Here is an 18,547-nt window from a genome sequence, read left to right as displayed (position 1 = left end):
ACAAAGCCTTTTTTTTTTTTAGAACTCTTAGCTCATCTCCTTTCTCTTATAAATGAGGACATGAAGGACTTTTCAGTAGCAGGATCTGGGTTAGAGCCTGTCTCCTAAAGCACCACTCCACCCCCTGGTGCTGAATCTTTTCAGCCTTTCTCCCTGGTTACCCCCTATAACTTGAGTTTTATGGGAGGTAAAGAGAGGGGTAGAACTATAAATATCTAAAATATTAATGATAATTCCCTCAGATATCTTAAAGTCTTTTTGCACGTAGAAGCAGGGTGGCAGGGGACTTCCCTGGTGACGCAGTGGTTAAGAATCCTCCTGCCAATGCAGGGGACACGGGTTCAAGCCCTGGTCTGGGAAGATCTCACATGCCGCGGAGTAACTAAGCCTGTGCACCACAACTACTGAGCCTGTGCTCTAGAGCCCGCGAGCCACAACTACTGAGTCCATGTGACACAACTACTGAAGCCCACATGCTTAGAGCCCATGCTCTGCAACAGGAGAAGCCACCACAATGAGAAGCCCGCGCACTGCAATGAAGAGTAGCCCCCACTCGCCGCAAGTAGAAAAAGCCCGTGCACAGCAACAAAGACAACAATGCAGCCAAAAAAATAAATAAATAAAATAAATAACTTAAAAAAAAAAAAAAAGGGTGGCAAAGGAACATAAAGCTGTCTCTTGCTTTTTTGGTTCATAATTTCTCCTCCAATTGACAAGAGGTAAACCAGTATATTTATCTTGAATTGAAGAGAATACCAAATTGGCCCTTGACATGAATTATTTCTGGTTTCTCTAAAAGTGGGATATTGCTCCTTTTTGGAAAAATTTTGCCTTTCAAATGTGTTCTAAACAAACTTATGAGTTGTGGAAAACCAATTATGTCTGTTTTCCCCTTTAACAAAACCGATATGAATATTGCATTTGCATTCTTAAAACCTGCAGCCATTTGCATGTTTCGCCACAAAGTTGTGACATAGTGAAGGCTGGCCGTCTCTTTCCCCGTCTCTTAAGGAACTGGGGGTAGTTACTTGGGGAAAATAGTACAAGTGGGTGCACATATTGGCATACATGCCAGAAAGATATTTCTCTTTTTAGGACAGACAGTGTTATTTCTGGACCTCCTCTTTGAGTGGGTGGAATCTTCCCTGATAAACTTCACAAGTTTAAGTGCAAGACCAGCCAGGGAACAACTCTTGGCATTGCGTTCCATGTGTATGAGTAACAGCAGTACTGTGGAACTCATTTGGCTTTTGTAGGGGTCTGTTAACCCTTCAACTTCCCATGAGCCCCTCAGCCAGTCTCCTGGGTGCATATCCAATCAGGCTGTGTTTCTCTGGGAAGTTACCATTCTTTACTTTTTTTTTTTTTTTTAAAGCAACTTATAATAGAAAACTCAGGGGGAGGGGCGCGAGTGCTTCACTCAGGAGAGTGTTGATGCTTTGTCTCCGGCAAGCAGCCTGGCGTGCCGGTGCTGTCAGGGAAGCTCATCTGACTCAGCCACCGAAGGCGGTTAAGGTTACCTGTGAACAAAATAACCCACCTAGTTTCTTCAGGTGTGTGCCCTGGCTGGTGTTGGAAGATGGCAAGGTTTATGCAAGGCCTCTTCAGCTATTTTGGCTAATTTCAGCTTTTAGTTAAGACAAACACATTCATTACCATGACTTCAATAAAGTTATTTTTATTATTTTTATATTATGGCATATTTATGTATTTGCTTGTGAAAGAATTGTTCATATTACATGATATTTGATGCATACAAGTATTATATGCATGTAGCCTTTGTGGGTGATAAAGCACAATAATAAATTGAACACCTACGAACCCACCTAAGGTAAGGATTGGCGGATTGCTTATTCTCATTTTCATCTGCCTGCCTTTCCTGCAGAGAGAGCCACTGTCAGGAATATTGTGGTTATCAGTCCCTTAAAAATAATTCTAAGTCATAAGGTATGGACATATGGAAGATTATTTTCCAAAGATATCCTAAGACTTTTTGTTTAGAAGAGCCAAGCTTTGGGACCTGTGACTTCTGTGTCCCGTACTAGTGCCTGGTACATGCCGTGTCTCCAGAGGAGGTTAACTAGAGGAAAAGATTAGGGGTACATCTGCCATCCTGCCAAGAAGATATGTGTTGTTCCTGATTGGTGGATGAGGAAAGGTGAAACTAGCAGTGTAAATGGTATCACAAATTTTGTTTTTAATGTTTATTATGAAGGCTAGTGGACATACACAACAGTAAACAGAAGAGTGTAATGAACCCATCTGAGCTCGTCCTCCAGCTCCAATGACTGTCAACCCACGATCACTCCTGCCCCGTCTTCATCCCCATCTCCTGCCTCCTCTTGTAGTATTTTGAGATAATCACCGGATATTGTATCCCTCATGAGCTTACATTATAATGCTCAAGACTGACAATAGGTGCAATAAATAAGTAAAATATATATTATATTAGATATTGATAAATATTAAGGAGATGAAACAAAGCATGAAAAGCGACATGAAATGTCAGGAGAAGAAAGATAAATTTTGTTTTTGTCTTTGCTTCCCCCCCCCCCACCTTTTTTTTTTGCGGTACGCGGGCCTCTCACTGTTGTGGCCTCTCCCGTTGCGGAGCACAGGCTCCGGACGCGCCGACTCAGCGGCCGTGGCTCACGGGCCCAGCCGCTCCGCGGCATGTGGGATCTTCCCAGACCGGGGCACAAACCCATGTCCTCTGCATTGGCAGGCGGACTCTCAACCACTGCACCACCAGGGAAGCGCCCCTGTCTTTGCTTTTTTTTTGTCCGTACTGCATGGCTTGTGGGATCTTAGTTCCCTGACCAGGGATTGAACCTGGGCCCTCGGCAGTGGGACTGTGGAGCCCTAACCCCTGGACCGCCAGGGAGTTCCCCAAAGTGGAAGTTTGAATGGGTTGGTCAGTAACAGAAGGCCCCACTGAGATGACAGTTGAGCAGAGGCCTCCGGCAGGTGAGGAAGCTGGGCGGTGGAAGGAGGAGCAGTGGAGCCTCCCTGGTGGACCTGGCGACTGGGGATGACGCACTCCCCTTTCTTCCGTCTGAGGTGGTGGGCCGAGGACTCTTATATGAGGGTAGCTGTCTTGAGAATCATGGCAGTGTCTTCTTCCTAGGCTGTGTGAAGTGTGATTTCTGTTCTTAGTTCATTTGTAATAGTTCGCAAGATGACTAGGCCCAAATCTGACTTTAAAACTCTGAGATGAATGGAGAATGTGAATTTGAGATTGGAGCCTCCTGACTTTTGTGACTCTCTGGCCCTGTTTGGAGAACTTTGTGTTGACAACACCTTATGAATTACCTTTGCAGAAGAAGTCAAACTGGTGGTTAGTTCACTTTACACTAGGATGTGGGAATACAGTGGATTTTAACCATTCGACCTAGTCACTTCAGTGGATCCTGTGAACATTTAATCTCCACCAAGCAGGCCCAATTAGTGTATCGATGTTTTAGAGACTGGTTATCTTCCGTCCTGCTTCAGGAAAAATGAAACTGCGCACGGGATAAACATAATTCCTTTCCTCTTAAGTTTCTTTTATTCTTAATCTTAAGATTGCTAATGCCTTTTGATATTACAGAGAAACTCATAATTTTTCCAAGAGATGGTAAAAAGAAAAAAGAAATAGGTTTAAACAGGAAAAAACCTAAAGGTTCCATCCACCCAAGAGAAACACATGTAACCATGTTGAGAAACTTCATTAGACAGATGCAATTTCAAGCACACACATGCATACACAGGCGACCACTGCTCCATGCCTATATGGAATTTATGCCCACGCACAAATTGCTGATTGACTTGGAGACATGATATTTATGAACTTGGCTGAAATGTCAAATTTGACATTCACTGTGTGAAGCATAATATAGTAAATGCCCTTCACTGCACTTTAGTATTTACCTGGTAATGCTCTCTACTTCTCTTCCTTAGCGAGAAGATAAGGACAGCAAGAACCTGTTTAATCCTAATCCTCTTTACTTCATTCACACAGGCCAGCTGAGTTGAACACTCAACACAAGTTCTTTAAAAACACAGGCAGGTAAAAGAGCTATTTGATACAATACAAAAAGAAGGAACACCCTCTTCCCACCAACTCCCCATGAACCCTGGGACCTCATGATCCTAACGCATAATACGGTCACCTTCCCAAGTGTTAACTTTGGGGATGATGTGGTGAGCTATGGATGTCATTTACAGTGATTGATTTTTAAGTCTGTTAAATTATATAATATCCTTAATTTACATTTTTTTCTTTTTTAGTTTTTCAGTTATAGGATTTTATTAATGCTTTTAGATTTCATTCTTTAAAAAGTGATTGCTATACCACTCTGAAACAGATATCTATAAATTTATGCTACAAATTCAGCCATCTGCTTTGACAGATGATAATATCCTTACACAACTAAACTAAATGAAGTGATTGACTCTACTTATTTTGAAGTATTAAAGTATTTAAAGACAATTCATTCATTTCCTTGAATTTTCATAAAATGCAACACTGATTTGAGAATATTTCAATGCTAATGAAGATGTATTTAGTGAAGATTTAGTTGAATATTTTGACAAAATAACCTTCTCAGTAATAGAATCACTATTCTGTTATTATTTGCTGTTTCTACCAAGGAAGCAGTAAATATAAAAAACATGAACTTGGTGAGTGCCAGGTATTAACTTCACGGCATATTTTTGTGTGTGTGTACTCATAGATTAATAATTCTTAGCCTAATGACCATTTATATCCAGAAGAATAGCAGAATAGAAGTATGGTTTGTTGATGGTAAAAATTAAATCAAGTGCTAATCCTGACATTTTATTTCTTGTTGCTTGGTAACAGTGCAGCAACTCTGTAAGAGTTCCTTTATCTCAGCTACAGTGGACTTCATTGCCTTGTGGGGTAGCAATACCAACCGCAGCAAGTCATTTGTATGCCATTACCCTTCCAGAATTTTGTTGCTATTTTTTATTGTTAGTGCAGAGATCCTAAAAGAAAGTCATTTTAATAATACATCCTCCTTCTTTGATGGATTGGTGAATTTTATTCTAGCTACTTTTGGCTTTTCGGCTTTGTGTCTGTAATTTCTGAGGTTTCACAAATTTGTGTTTTATCAGTCTGTACAGTATTAACCTAGGCTTTTGAATTTCATTGTAAATATGTACATTCTAAGTGATTCTTCATTAGTTCTTAGTGAACATCTTTTATCCTTGACCACCTAAGAAGGGAGAAAAAATATCTGGGCAGAATTTTTCTTTCATAAAAATAGGACACATACCTCATCCTTCTCTAATATAGAGCATTCCTAGTTTTAGAACCTGCTTTAGGAAAAGGAAGCCTGTTGAACCAGTGTGATTGGTTTTAAGTGAAAGGCTGATTCATGTTGCGTATACTATATATGTTCTATATGCTGTTAGTTCACAATTATTATTTACAACAAAGGTTGATAAACTATAGCCTGTGGTCTGTTTTTGTATTGTCTAAGAGCTAAGAAATTTTTATATTTTTAAAGGTTGTTTAAAAAAAAAAAAAAAGCAATATGTGACAGAGACAGTGTGGAGCCTATAAAGCCTGAAATATTATCTGGCCCTTTGCAGATAAAAACTTGCAGACCCTTGATTTATGGCATAGTTTCCATTTCTATAGTCTGAATATATTAAATGTCACTAAGTATTATTTTTTAAAGGACCAGTGAACTTAAGTAGAACTGAAATAAAATAATGATAACTAGTTTGAAGAGAATCAATGAAAAAATTAAATTGAATAATATGAATTTGTGAAGAAGTAGTGAAATGATTACGCAGTTTGGTGGGTCTGTTTTGGGGGCAACCATGAAGAAAGGAAGATTACATGTAGCAGCTTGTTTATCTTGCTTATCTTGCCACAGTTTTTACAATTTCTTTACTAACTCAATGCCTTTGTCAATAAATCTGACTTTAATAAAATTGTATAGTGATAGACTCACTTTATTAGAAGCATTTTGCTTTTTCCTGCCCATTAGACTTTATGTCATACTTGAGGCCAGTTTCTTACTTACAATGTCTGGATCCTGGGGTGATGGGGTGAGGACTTCTCCAACTTGACCTGGATCTGGCACTCAGCTGCAGCTCCTGCTGTCTGGAAGAATTTCCAGGAGCTACGGAAGTGGTCCAGAGCTGGAGTCATCCTGTGTCCCTGGGTTTTGGAAGGGCCCTGCAGCCCTGGGTTTTCATCTCTGGAGCTGTGCCCCCCACATCCTGGAGAGAGGGCAGGAGAAGAATTGTGGACAGACTTTGGGCAAGGTGAGGCTCATTTTCTCAGCCTTCCAAACCAGGGCTTTTAGCTTCCTATTTTCTTTTTAGTCAAAAATGTGTTTCTAAGAGTTATCTGGCTATTTCTTATTTATTGGTAAGGTAAAGCCTGAAATCAGGAAGTTAACCAGGGCAGCCATGTGTTTTTTTATCTGGCATTAGTCTTCTTAAGCAATAGAAAGGGCTCCAACCAGCCAAACTGTATTCTAGTGATGAGAGATAAAAGTCAATTTTTTACTTATTTATTTTTGCTGTGCTGTGCGGCTTATGGGATTTTATTATAATTCCCCGACCAGGGATCGAACCTGAGGCTCTGGCAGTGAGAGTATCAAGTCCTAACCACTGGACCACCAGAGAATTCCCAAAAGTCAATTATTTTAGCTAGACTCACTTAACTCCTCTTTCTTGTAAGCAAAGGCCCAGAAAACCCCATGCTTGAGCACCATTTCTGTATTAGTAGGCGTTTTATATTACTTTATATTTGTAATGCTTTATGTTTTCAAAATGCTTTTACATATATTATCTCATTTGATCCTCTTAATCACCAGGTGAGGTAGGAGGAGAAGCAGTTTTCTTATAATATTACAAATGAGAAAACTGAGAAACAGATCAGTTTCTGGGAATAGATCATTGGGAAGTTGAACGGCTTAATGAAAAGGACATTTGAAAGACTTGGTTTAAGTCCTGACTTTCCATGTTTCCTCTGCCACTGTCCTGCCATGACAATACTGAGGCTTTATTTCTGAGACACTGAACATTTCTGAAAATGTTGGCATAGCTAAGTGGACTTTTATAGAAGCTTTCACCTTATTTTAAGTGCAAATGGAATGATTTTAGGTGTTGTATATAGAATGGATTTTTATGGAGCTGTGAAGGGAGACAGGGTAGCCGATGAGGAGACTATTGCAGTGGTCCAGGCAAGAGGTGATGGTGGCTTGGACTTGAGTGGTGGAGCGGAAGTGGGGAGAGGTGGTGGAATTGAGATATACAGTATCTTGGAAGAGGAATCTTATCAGACTTGCCGATGCCTTGGATGTGGAATGCTGGGGTAGAGGAAAGGCAGAGAGTAAAATGATTCCCACCTGACTTGAGCAATGGTGTGACACCTACCAAGCTGAGGAAGCCTGGGGACAGCTTTTGGAAGGAGGAGTAACAAGAGCCCTGGTAGGATTGATTGGCTTTTTTAGGCATTCAAGTGGTGATGTAGGTGAAGATGGACATGTATGTGTTGTGCTCAGAGGAGAGGTCTAGAAGGGAGTTATACAATTGGGAATAATCCACATATATTTGATAAGTAGAGTCATGGAATAGAAAAGAACACTTAGCGAAAAAGTCCTGGGACTAAGCTCTAGGAGTCTCAGTATATTTCTTTCTTTCTTTTTTTTTTCTTTATTTTTGTGAACAGTATCTGAGATTAAGAATCACATCTTTATTTACAATAGCCAGGACATGGAAGCAACCTAAGTGTCCATTGACAGATGAATGGATAAAGAAGATGTGGCACATATATACAATGGAATATTACTCAGCCATAAAAAGAAATGAAATTGAGTTATTTGTAGTGAGGTGGATGGACCTAGAGTCTGTCATACAGAGTGAAGTAAGTTAGGAAGAGAAAAACAAATACCATATGCTAACGCATATATATGGAATCTAAAAAAAAAAAAGGAAAAGTTCTGAAGAACCTAGGGGCAGGATAGGAATAAAGACACAGATGCAGAGAATGGACTTGAGGACACAGGGAGGGGGAAGGGTAAGCTGAGACTAAGTGAGAGAGTGGCATGGACATATATACACTACCAAATGTAAAATAGATAGCTAGTAGGAAGCAGCCGCATAGCACAGGGAGATCAGATTGGTGCTTTGTGACCACCTAGAGGGGTGGGATAGGGAGGGTGGGAGGGAGACATAAGAGGGAGGAGATATGGGGATATATGTATACATATAGCTGATTCCCTTTGTTATACAGCAGCAACTAATACAACATTGTAAAGCAATTACACTCCAACATAGATGTTAAAAAATAAAACAAAATAAAAAAAGAAATAGGAAAAAAAACCAGTCACATCTTTGCCTCCCACTGGCATTGTGACCTTGGACAAATAAGTACTTTAGAATCCCAGCTTCTCTATAGCATCTCCTGTGTATTTGCCTATTTTACGGGTCATGTTGAGCGTCAGTGGGTTAGGTCATTTGGATGTGTTTTCTAAAGCTCTGAAGTGCTGTGTTCTTACCTTGATCCCTCCTGCTGCTTTGATTAATGAACCTCAGATGACCGTCCTCACTGGCCCAGTGACAGTGACTATAGGACCACCCCGTGGGTTGCAGCTGGCAAGGCACACCTTCCCTATCCTTTTCCTATCATCCAGAGTTCTTGAGATGTAGGGGAATTAAAATTCCATAATACCACCGAATTCTAAAATCTCAGGACATTATCAAAAAACTAATCTAGATTGTTTTTTAAATATATTGTTAGCTTTAATTGGCAGTAAATTACCTAATATTTAAAGCTCATCAAAATTAACCTAAATATGTTGATCCCTTACATTGAGCAAATGCAGTGATGACTTTTAAGGTGAGCATTATGGACCCCTTATAGAAAGGAAGGTTCTTATAAATCTGTCATTTCATTAGCTTATGAAATGACAGATTTATAAGTTGCATGCAGTCAAAAATTGATGGCCACTCTCTGCTGTCATATTTTTTTTTTTTTTCGGTACGCTGGCCTCTCACCGTTGCGGCCCCTCCCGCTGCGGAGCACAGGCTCCGGATGCGCAGGCTCAGCGGCCATGGCTCATGGGCCTAGCCGCTCCGCGGCATGTGGTATCCTCCCGGACCGGTGCAAGAACCCCTGTCCCCTGAATCGGCAGGCGGACTCTCAACCACTGCGCCACCAGGGAAGCCCTCTGCTGTCATATTTTAAATGGAGGATTAGCCAATGACCTATTTATCTCTTTTTGTACTTTGGCGCAAAAGATTCAGATATTCTGGTTTGGGATGAAAACTAACCTTTGTTCCCTGATGAAACATGCTTGTACTGAATATCCACCTTGAATTCTTTTCATTGAAAGTAACATTAATTGTTTTAGGGGGCGTAAGAGAAATGAAATGAATAAAGAGGGCCTCAGATATTCATTGATGCTTCATGTTCAACTAAGTGCACACCACTACCTGCAAACGTCAGAGAGACTAAGGGTCAAGAAATAGACCCTTATTTCTTTAGGATGCTGCACACTCTTACATATAAATAAATTAGTCTGCAGGTGTGTTTTCACTGCTTCCTTATGAAAGCTTTGCCTTATTGAATTTTCACAGACTCAGGAAAAGGTATGTTTTATTTAGTTTGTTTTTAGATGAAATGGTTTGAAACAAACGGTTAATTTGGGAGAAATAATGAAAGATTAGAAACCAAGGATGACTTAATTGTTAGAAAGTACAGTAGTCCCTCCTTATCTGGGGTTTCACTTTTCACAGCTTCAGTTACTTGTAGTGAACTGTGGTTCAAAAATATTAAATGGAAAATTCCAGAAATAAACAATTGATAGGTTTTAAATTACATGTTGTTCGGAGTAGTGGATGAAATCTCACCCGCTCCAATTCTGTCCCGCCTGGGATCCCCAGCCGTCAACATCTGCTCCTGACACCCAGCCATCAACATGGCTTGATGATCCAGGATGACATGGAGCAGATGATCTTCCTTCTGATACATCGTCAGAAAGTCAGTAGTAGCCTAACATTACGTCACAGTGCCTATATCATTCACCTCACTTCATCTCGTCACACAGGCATTTTATCATTTCACATGGTCACAAGAAGAAGAAGGGAGAGCACAGGATAGTAATGTAATTTGAGAGAGAGCAAGACCACATTCACATAACTTCTATTATAGTATATTGTTGTAATTGTCCTATTTTATTATTAGTTATTGTTGTTAATCTCTTTTTTTAAAATAATTCTACAGCATTTCTATTTATTGATTGATTGATTGGCTGTGTTGGGTCTTCGTTTCTGTGTGAGGGCTTTCTCTAGTTGCGGCGAGCGGGGTCCACTCTTCATCGCGGTGCACGGCCCTCTCACTGTCGCAGCCTCTCTTTTTGCGGAGCACAAGCTCCAGACGTGCAGGCTCAGTAGTTGTGGCGCACAGGCCCAGTTGCTCCATGGCATGTGGGATACTCCCAGACCAGGGCTCGAACCCGTGTCCCCTGCACCGGCAGGCAGACTCTCAACCACTGCGCCACCAGGGAAGCCCTGTTGTTAATCTCTTATCGTGCCTAATTTTTTTTTTTTTTGGCTACGTTGGGTCTTTGTTGCTGCGTGCGGGCTTTCTCTAGTTGAGGCGAGTGGGGGCTACTCTTGGTTGCAGTGAGCGGGCTTCTCATTGCGGTGGCTTCTCTTGTTGTGGAGCACAGGCTCTAGGCGCACGGGCTTCAGTAGTTGCAGTACTTGGGCTTCAGTAGTTGCAGCACACAGCCTCAGTAGTTGCAGCATGTGGGCCCTAGAGCACGTAGGTTTCAGTAGTTGTGGCACGTGGGCTCAGTAGTTGCGGTGCATGGGCTCTAGGGCACACGGGCTTCAGTAGTTGTGGCCCATGGGCTTAGTTGCTCCACGGCATGTGGGATCTTCCCGGACCAGGGATTGAACCTGTGTCCCCTTCATTGGCAGGCAGATTCTTAACCACTGCATCACCAGGGAAGTCCCATGCCTAATTTTTTTTTTTTAAATGAACAACTTTATTTACAGTTGAAAACTTAAACACAAAATCTTGGCTTCTGAATCTGTGAGGTCTCTTGATCAAATGGGGCAGCAGCAGGCAGGGAAGCAAACACAGGGGCCAGTCCAGATTATCTTACTCAGGAGCATCACCCCGAGCAAGGGAAGGCCTGATTCAGTCTTCCTCTGGACTACATTTCTGCACACTGTGAGATCACCACAGGCAGCTTGGGCTTATTGTTGGGACCTGTGGGAATATTCTCAATCTTTCTCATCACCAGAAGTCCATCAATGATTTTTCCAAACACCACGTGCTTCCCATCAGCCAATCACATTTAGAGCAGGTGATGAAAAACTGGCCGCCATTTGTTCTGGGACTACTGTTTGCCACGAAAAGCAGGCCTGGAGCTGAGTGTCTAAGCTTAAAGTTTTCATCTGCAAACAGCCCCCCCAGTAGATACTAGTGACTCCAGGACCATCTCCATTAACAAAATCTCCACCCTGAATCATGAAATCTTTTATGACCCTGTGGAAGCTGCTCCCTTTGTATCCTGTTGGAACCCCATCTTTTCTGAATTGTCCAGTGCAGAACTGCCTAAAATTCTCAGCCATCTTAGGCGCTGCGTCTGCAAAGAGCTCCATCTTCATGCAGCCAACTTCCCTTGTGTTCTACCCAGTCCTTCCACAAGCCAGTGCCTAATTTTTAAAAATATTTATTTATTTATTTATTTTGGCTGCTCTGGGTCTTAGTTGTGGTGTGTGATCTTTTAGTTGCGGCCTGTAGACTGTTAGTTGTGGCATGCATGCAGGATCTAGTTCCCGGACCAGGGATCGAACCCAGGCCCCCTGCATTGGGAGTGTGGAGTATTACCCACTGGACCACCAGGGGAATCCCTATCATGCCTAATTTAAAAGTTAAATTTTATCCTAGGTTTGTATGTATAGGAAAAAACAGTATATATAGGGTTTGGTGCTATCCACAGTTTCAGGTATCAACTGGGGGTCTTGGAACGTATCCCGTGTGGATAAGGAGGCACTCCTGTAATGGTTTTCTCTTCTGTTCTTCATTCCGTGAAGAAACCAAGACCACTCATGTCCAGGAGTATAGGTCGCCTTCTCTCCGATTTGGCATCTGAAATTTAATGTTAATTTCTGTCACTGAATAACTAAGCCCACATTCAATTTCTTTGAAGAGAATTTTAAATCCAAATCCCATGGGAGAGAAGTTAAACAGGAATCTGAAGAACTTAGTATCTCTTCTGTGCTTGCTGTGAAAAGGAGCTGGGTTATTAATTTAAAGAAGCTATTTTAGTTTCCTTAATAATTACGGGAAAGGATACAAGTTTTGCCTTGCATTCTGAAAAAGTTCTTTTCAGTTTAGAATTTCTTTTTAAATTTTGGAAAAGGTTTGCTGGCATAGACAAAACTCAGGGAAGAAAAATTCAATATTACGAAACTCAGACAAATACAGGTTACCTACAAAAAGCTACAGGATTAAGGCTGTTGAGTTTGAAAGTTTTGGTATAATTTAAATTTCTCTCAATTTGAGGAATTTACAAAGCTCATTCATTTTGAGAATTGGCATCTCAGAAGTGGAATTAGACCGTTAGAAAGAAAGGGAGTATTAAATGGTATTTTAAAGCCAGTTCCATAAACCAATTCCTGCTATAAAAAGTAGTTTAGCTGCTGTTTTATTTATAGATATATTTCCCCAATGCTTTTGGCATTATGTTTGCACCCAAAAAGTTTTCACTTACTTTTCCTTTTTGTTGGTCCATTTTTTTTTGCGGTACGTGGGCCTCTCACTGTTGTGGCCTCTCCCGTTGTGGAGCACAGGCTCCAGACGCGCAGGCTCAGTGGCCATGGCTCACGGGCCCAGCTGCTCTGCGGCATATGGGATCTTCCCGGACCGAGGGACGAACCCATGTCCCCTGCATCGGCAGGTGGACTCTCAACCCCTGCGCCACCAGGGAAGCCCGTGGTTCATATTTTTAAATGTACAAAGTAGCATTTTATATGTGGATTAATGAGGACTAGATAAGGAGAGAACAAAATAGAATGGAAAATTTTTCTTCATAAAATTCATTCCCAGGAAATAGGAGGGGCAGTAAAATGGTCCAAATAGAATAGATACAGCTAGGGCATGCCTACACAAAGTGGAGTAGACTCCATAATTGAAATGTTTTCAACTGTGGCAATAGCAGATAAAGGAGATATAGCCTAATGATGCTAAAAGCAACAAAAACAACAGCAGCAGCAGCAAGTACTATTTATACCGTGAACTTACGTGCAAAGCACATAAGATCATCTGTTATAATAACCCAGTGTGGTAGGTTTTATTATCCTTATTCTATAGAGGAAAGAAATGAGGATAAGGAGAGGCTTTATGATAAAGCTAATAAGGGAGAGTTAAGATCTAAAAACATTTCTTTCTGCCTCCAAAGCCATGTTCTTAAGTACAAGTGAAGAATGATAGGTGTATTTTGTTTTATACTTTGTAGTGTTAACATTTAAAATATAATTTATTACCTCTTTAAGGGCAGGGGCTTAGACCTTTAGCTAATTGAATTTTTCAGCCAAGTATAGCTCCAGCACAATGTTAATACTTCCATAAACACAAAAGTCATTCAGAAATGTTAACCTCTTAAAACTTATAAAATCGGATAATCTCCTGAAAGCTGTGAAATGAGAGCCTTCACACTTGAGAAGGTAGAATGGTTCCCCCCAGTTAAAAATGATGTAGATGATACTATACAGTAGTTTGAAACCAAGATAGAAATTTTAGGATTCTGTATAATAAATACTGCTAATGATTATCTACTTAAAAAATAGGAACTTCCAGTTTCTGTTCTGGCATCTAAGTAGCTTAGTAGTCACCACTCCTGTTCTCACAATAAGAAAGTGAACAAACTGAAAATCAACAGACAACAATTTGTTCACAATAATAGTTTTAATGTATTTCATAATTATAGCTTATGGATGAATGAAATGAATGATAGCAATGCTTTAAAGGACAGGAGAGAGAGATAAGAGTACTGTGTCATAGGGTACTTGCACTACCCGTGAGGTGGTATAGTGTTATCTGAAAGAAGCCTTGGATTAGTTGTAAATGTATATTGCCAACTCAAGCATAACCACTAAAAAGGGTAAAAAGAGAGGTGTACAGTCAGCTGTATCCATGGGTTTCACATCCACACATTCAACCTGAATTTGCTGATGTGAAACTCATGGATACAGAGGGCTGGTTGTAATGAACATTCTAGGAGAGGAGAAAAAATGGAATCATATAAAAAGCTTAGTTAAAACCAGAGAAGGAGGGACTTCCCTGGTGGTCCAGCAGTTAAGACTCCACGCTCCCAATGCAGGGGGCCCTGGTTTGATCCCTGGTCAGGGAACTAGATCCCTCATGCCACAACTGAGAGCCTGTATGCCACAACTAAAGATCCCGCATGTTGCAATTAAAATAATAAAAAGATCCTGCATGCCGCAACTGAAGATCCTGCAGGCGTCAGTGAAGATCCTGCGTGCTACAACTAAGACCTGGTGCAGCCAAATAAATAAATAAATATTAAAAAAAAAAAAAAAACAGAAGGCAGAAAAAGATAAGACAAAAGAGAAACAAGGACAACAAATAGAAAATGTAACAACTATGGTAAATGTTAATCCAACTATATCAATAGTCACTTTAAATATTAATGGTCTAAGATATACCAGTTAAAAGACAGAGACTCTCAGATGGGATTAAATGAGACCCAGCTATATGTTGTCTATAAGAAACCTGCTTTTATATATATTTTTTGCAGCTTTATTGATATATATAATTGACATATATAGCATTGTATAAGTTTAAGGTGTACAACATGTTGACTTGATACACTTACATATTATGAAATGATTACCACTATAGTGTTAGCTAACATCTCCAGCTCCTCACATAATTACCATTTCCTTTTTATGGTGAGAACATTTAAGATCTGCTATCATAGCAAAACTGACTTCAGAGCAAGGAAAATACCAGAGATAAAGAAAGACATTCCATGATGATAAAAGGACCAATTCTTAACAAAGACATAAGAATCCTTAAAGTGCATGCAGTGACAGTGGTTCTTTTTATTTTTTCACACTCATTATGACCTTCTGAGATACCAGCACCAGCTGCCCCATGCCATCTTCACAGCAGTTTGGGTCCCAGCTCTGTGCAGCCCCTTTCCTAAGCATCAGTTCAACCACTTTCTTTTGCTGCTCTTGCAGTTACTGTATCTGTGTCACCTCAGTGCTTCTTTTTTGCATTTTTAGTTCTCTAATTCCTTATTTAAATTTCCTTTATTAAAATAACTGACAAAAATTAACTCAAAATGGACCATAGACTTAAATGTGAAATGCAAAACTATAAAACTTCTAGGGGCTTCCCTAGTGGCGCAGTGGTTGAGAGTCCGCCTGCTGATGCAGGGGACGCGGGTTCGTGCCCTGGTCCGGGAAGATCCCACATGCCGCGGAGCGGCTAGGCCCACGAGCCATGGCCGCTGAGCCTGTGCGTCCTGAGCCTGTGCTCCGCAACAGGAGAGGCCACAACAGTGAGAGGCCCGCGTACAGCAAAAAAAAAAAAAAAACAACTTCTAAAAGATAAGAGAAAATCCATGTGAACTTGGTTGGGTTTGGCAATGCCTTTTTAAATACAACACCAAAAGCACAATCCATGGTCAAGACATCTGTACAGACACCTCACCAAAGACAATATACATATGGCAAATAAGCAGATGAAAAAATGATCAACATCATATGTCTTTAGAGAATTTCAAATTAAAACAATTCGATAGCACTACACACCTATTAGAATGACTAAAATCCAAAGCACTGGCATCACCAAATGCTGGTGAGAATGTGGACAACAAGAACTCTCCTTCCTTTTTGGTGGAAATGTACAGTGGTAGAGCTGCTTTCGGAGACAGTTTGGCACTTTCCAATAAAACTAAACATACTATTGCCACATAATCCAGCAGTTGCATTCTTTGGTATTAACCAGCTCTCCTGCTTGGAACACTTGGAAGATTAACAAATTGCCTGTTTTTGTTTTCATATAGAATATATAGTGGACTTGTTCACACTCTGAATCTGAGCCATTGTTGAGTTTGATATTTGATTTCTTGTGTTTGTCCAAATATCCAAGAACTATTAGTCCTGTGTTCTGACTTTCACAAGGAAATAAAAGTTTCATTCTTTCAAGAAGTTACTGCATGTGTGACCATGTATAGATAAAAACAATATTTCACTTAAATGTGGAAAATGGACAATTAGCTAGAAAGCCATTCTAACTGCACACTGGGTCAAGTTCATAGCTTATGAAATCTACAAATTACCCCCTTCAGAGTTGCTTGGGAAGATAGTTAAAACGTGACTGTTAAGTTTACAAATGATAAGGATTGCTATATGAGACACAGTGATTATCTTAGATGATCCCACAATATAGTTGCTGAGATAGGACTAACCTGAAATTAGAAGTTGTATATAGAGCAATGGGTGCTAAATTTAATGATAAAGATAGTAATTGCTATGGGATTCTGATGGTTGTTTGCATGGTTTATGGCTCTAACCTCAAAGACGCCCTTTCTAACAAGGCTAAGGCCTTGTTTCTGTAGATATTTATATATGGTGGATTGTAAATGAAGAATAAGACTTAAGGTATTTTACACTCTGTCTTGGCTCACAGGTCTAAGAACATTTGAGTGGGGATGGGCCAAAATGGGGTGTGGAGACACATCTTCCATAGAACCAACGGCCTTGAGGGAAGAAATGGAATGGATGTCTCTTGGTTTGATTTCCTTACTTCCTGTTTGTTACTTATATGTTTGCTTTTATAAAATTAGGATCATATTTTATATTCTTTTTTCATTATGTAAAACATTAAGAATGTTTTTGGAGGTCACTAAATGTTCCCCAAGAGGATATTTTAGTAGTTATACTCAAATTTATATTAATAACTCTATTGTTATACTTTTATGTTGTTTTTCCCTCGCTATTATTAATAATGCTATAGTGAATATCCTTGTTTCAGTGTATGTGTGATGATTTGATGAAATTCCTAGAAGTGGATTTTTGGGGTGTGTGCCTCAACATTTTATCAGCTTTTGATAAATATTGCTGAATTGTTCTCTAGGAAGGTAATTTCAATTATAACTCTATAATGATATTTAAAAGTATCATTTTCAGCCATTGTTGACAATATGGATATTATACTTAATTTTTTTTTTGGATAATCTGCTAGGTGAAAAAAGCTGTCCTGTTTTTGTCCTGTCCTGGTTTTGATTTGCATCTCTTTGATGACAAGGGAGTTGAATATTTATTGGTTGTTTGTATTTTTTGTGATTTTATGTGTTGTTGTAAGTATTACTATCATTATTTGAATGGGAATGTCTGGTATTTCATTTCCAGGTGTTCTTTGGTGATGAGTTATGTAAGAGGGAGAAAGAAAATGTGCAGGATTGTGGTTGACACGTGAGCTCTGGAGTTAGGCTTTTTGGATTTGAACCCAGCTTCCTGAGGGATCCCCCGGCTGCTGGTCCCCAGGCAAGAACTTGATTGGCTATAGCTAGTAGAATATATAAGGAGGAGCATCTTAACTCTGAGTTACGGGAGTAAAGATGGCTAAGGCTCTCAGAAAGAAAGTAACCATGGCTGGCAGCTTACCCCCAGAACCCCTTCCTAAAATAAGGTGTGAGTCAAGTGCTCTGTTGATTCACTGTTTTGAGACAACTCTCTAAAACTTACAGTCATGGTTTCCCACAAAATCACCTCACTGCAAATGAGGACATAGATCCTGTTGAAAAAAAGAGAAGGGAAGAAAGGGTAAGAGGGTATTTCTAACATAATCTAATGGTTTTGGAATCTTTACCTGTGATATTCTCTCTCAAAAGGTTATTGAATAATAAAGCACAGGATGCCTGACATAAATTGAGGAGATGCACTCTTATGAATTGTCTTATTGGAAAAAAGGCCAAAAATTCCATTTATTAATTTTACCTTCATCTTTATTTTAACTAACAATTTTTGACCTACTTATCAGTTTATTCCATGTTGGTCATAAGAATTTAGCTTGTGATTTTAAAGTCATTCCTATTAAAATAGCAGTGGCTTTCCTCACTCCTTCCAGAGACCTTGTCAAAAAATGTTATTTTTTCCACCTCAAATATAGATTTAGCCTACAAATACTGAAGTGATAATTAGGGCTTATGCAAGATTGTTTCACTTGAAAAATTAGCTGCTTTTTTTTTTTTTTTAAAGTTTTACTTTCCAAATCTTTCTAGTTTGAGAGTATAGCTAAAAAAAGAAGGTATTTTAAAGTCATGGCTTACATAAATGATTTAAGTAAGAAATGTGTGACAGGAAAAATGAAAAACATTACTCATTGACCCCTTTTGTGTTACTGGTTGTGTCTCTTTTAAATGCATTTTTGCATGTGTCATTATTGTAGCTTGAGCATCTAGCATATGTCAGCCTCCCCAAATTAGAATATATTCAAATTTCTCAATGGCCTTTTATCAGGCTCCTA

General features: G+C 39.8%; 1 protein-coding gene and 1 pseudogene across 1 annotated transcript in view; one reads left to right on the top strand and one right to left on the bottom strand.

Annotated features, from left to right (window-relative positions):
* OXCT1 (3-oxoacid CoA-transferase 1) overlaps positions 1 to 18,547 on the top strand; it is a 147,072-nt gene that overhangs the window by 38,579 nt on the left and 89,946 nt on the right. The window lies entirely within an intron of this gene.
* Positions 11,178 to 11,614, bottom strand: LOC115866440 (peptidyl-prolyl cis-trans isomerase H pseudogene; annotated as a pseudogene).

This window comes from Globicephala melas, chromosome 3 (genome assembly GCF_963455315.2).
Source record: "Globicephala melas chromosome 3, mGloMel1.2, whole genome shotgun sequence".
Lineage (NCBI taxonomy): Eukaryota > Metazoa > Chordata > Mammalia > Artiodactyla > Delphinidae > Globicephala > Globicephala melas.
The sequence above is the reverse complement of the archived record's forward strand: the minus strand, read 5'-3'. Positions and strand labels throughout refer to the sequence as shown.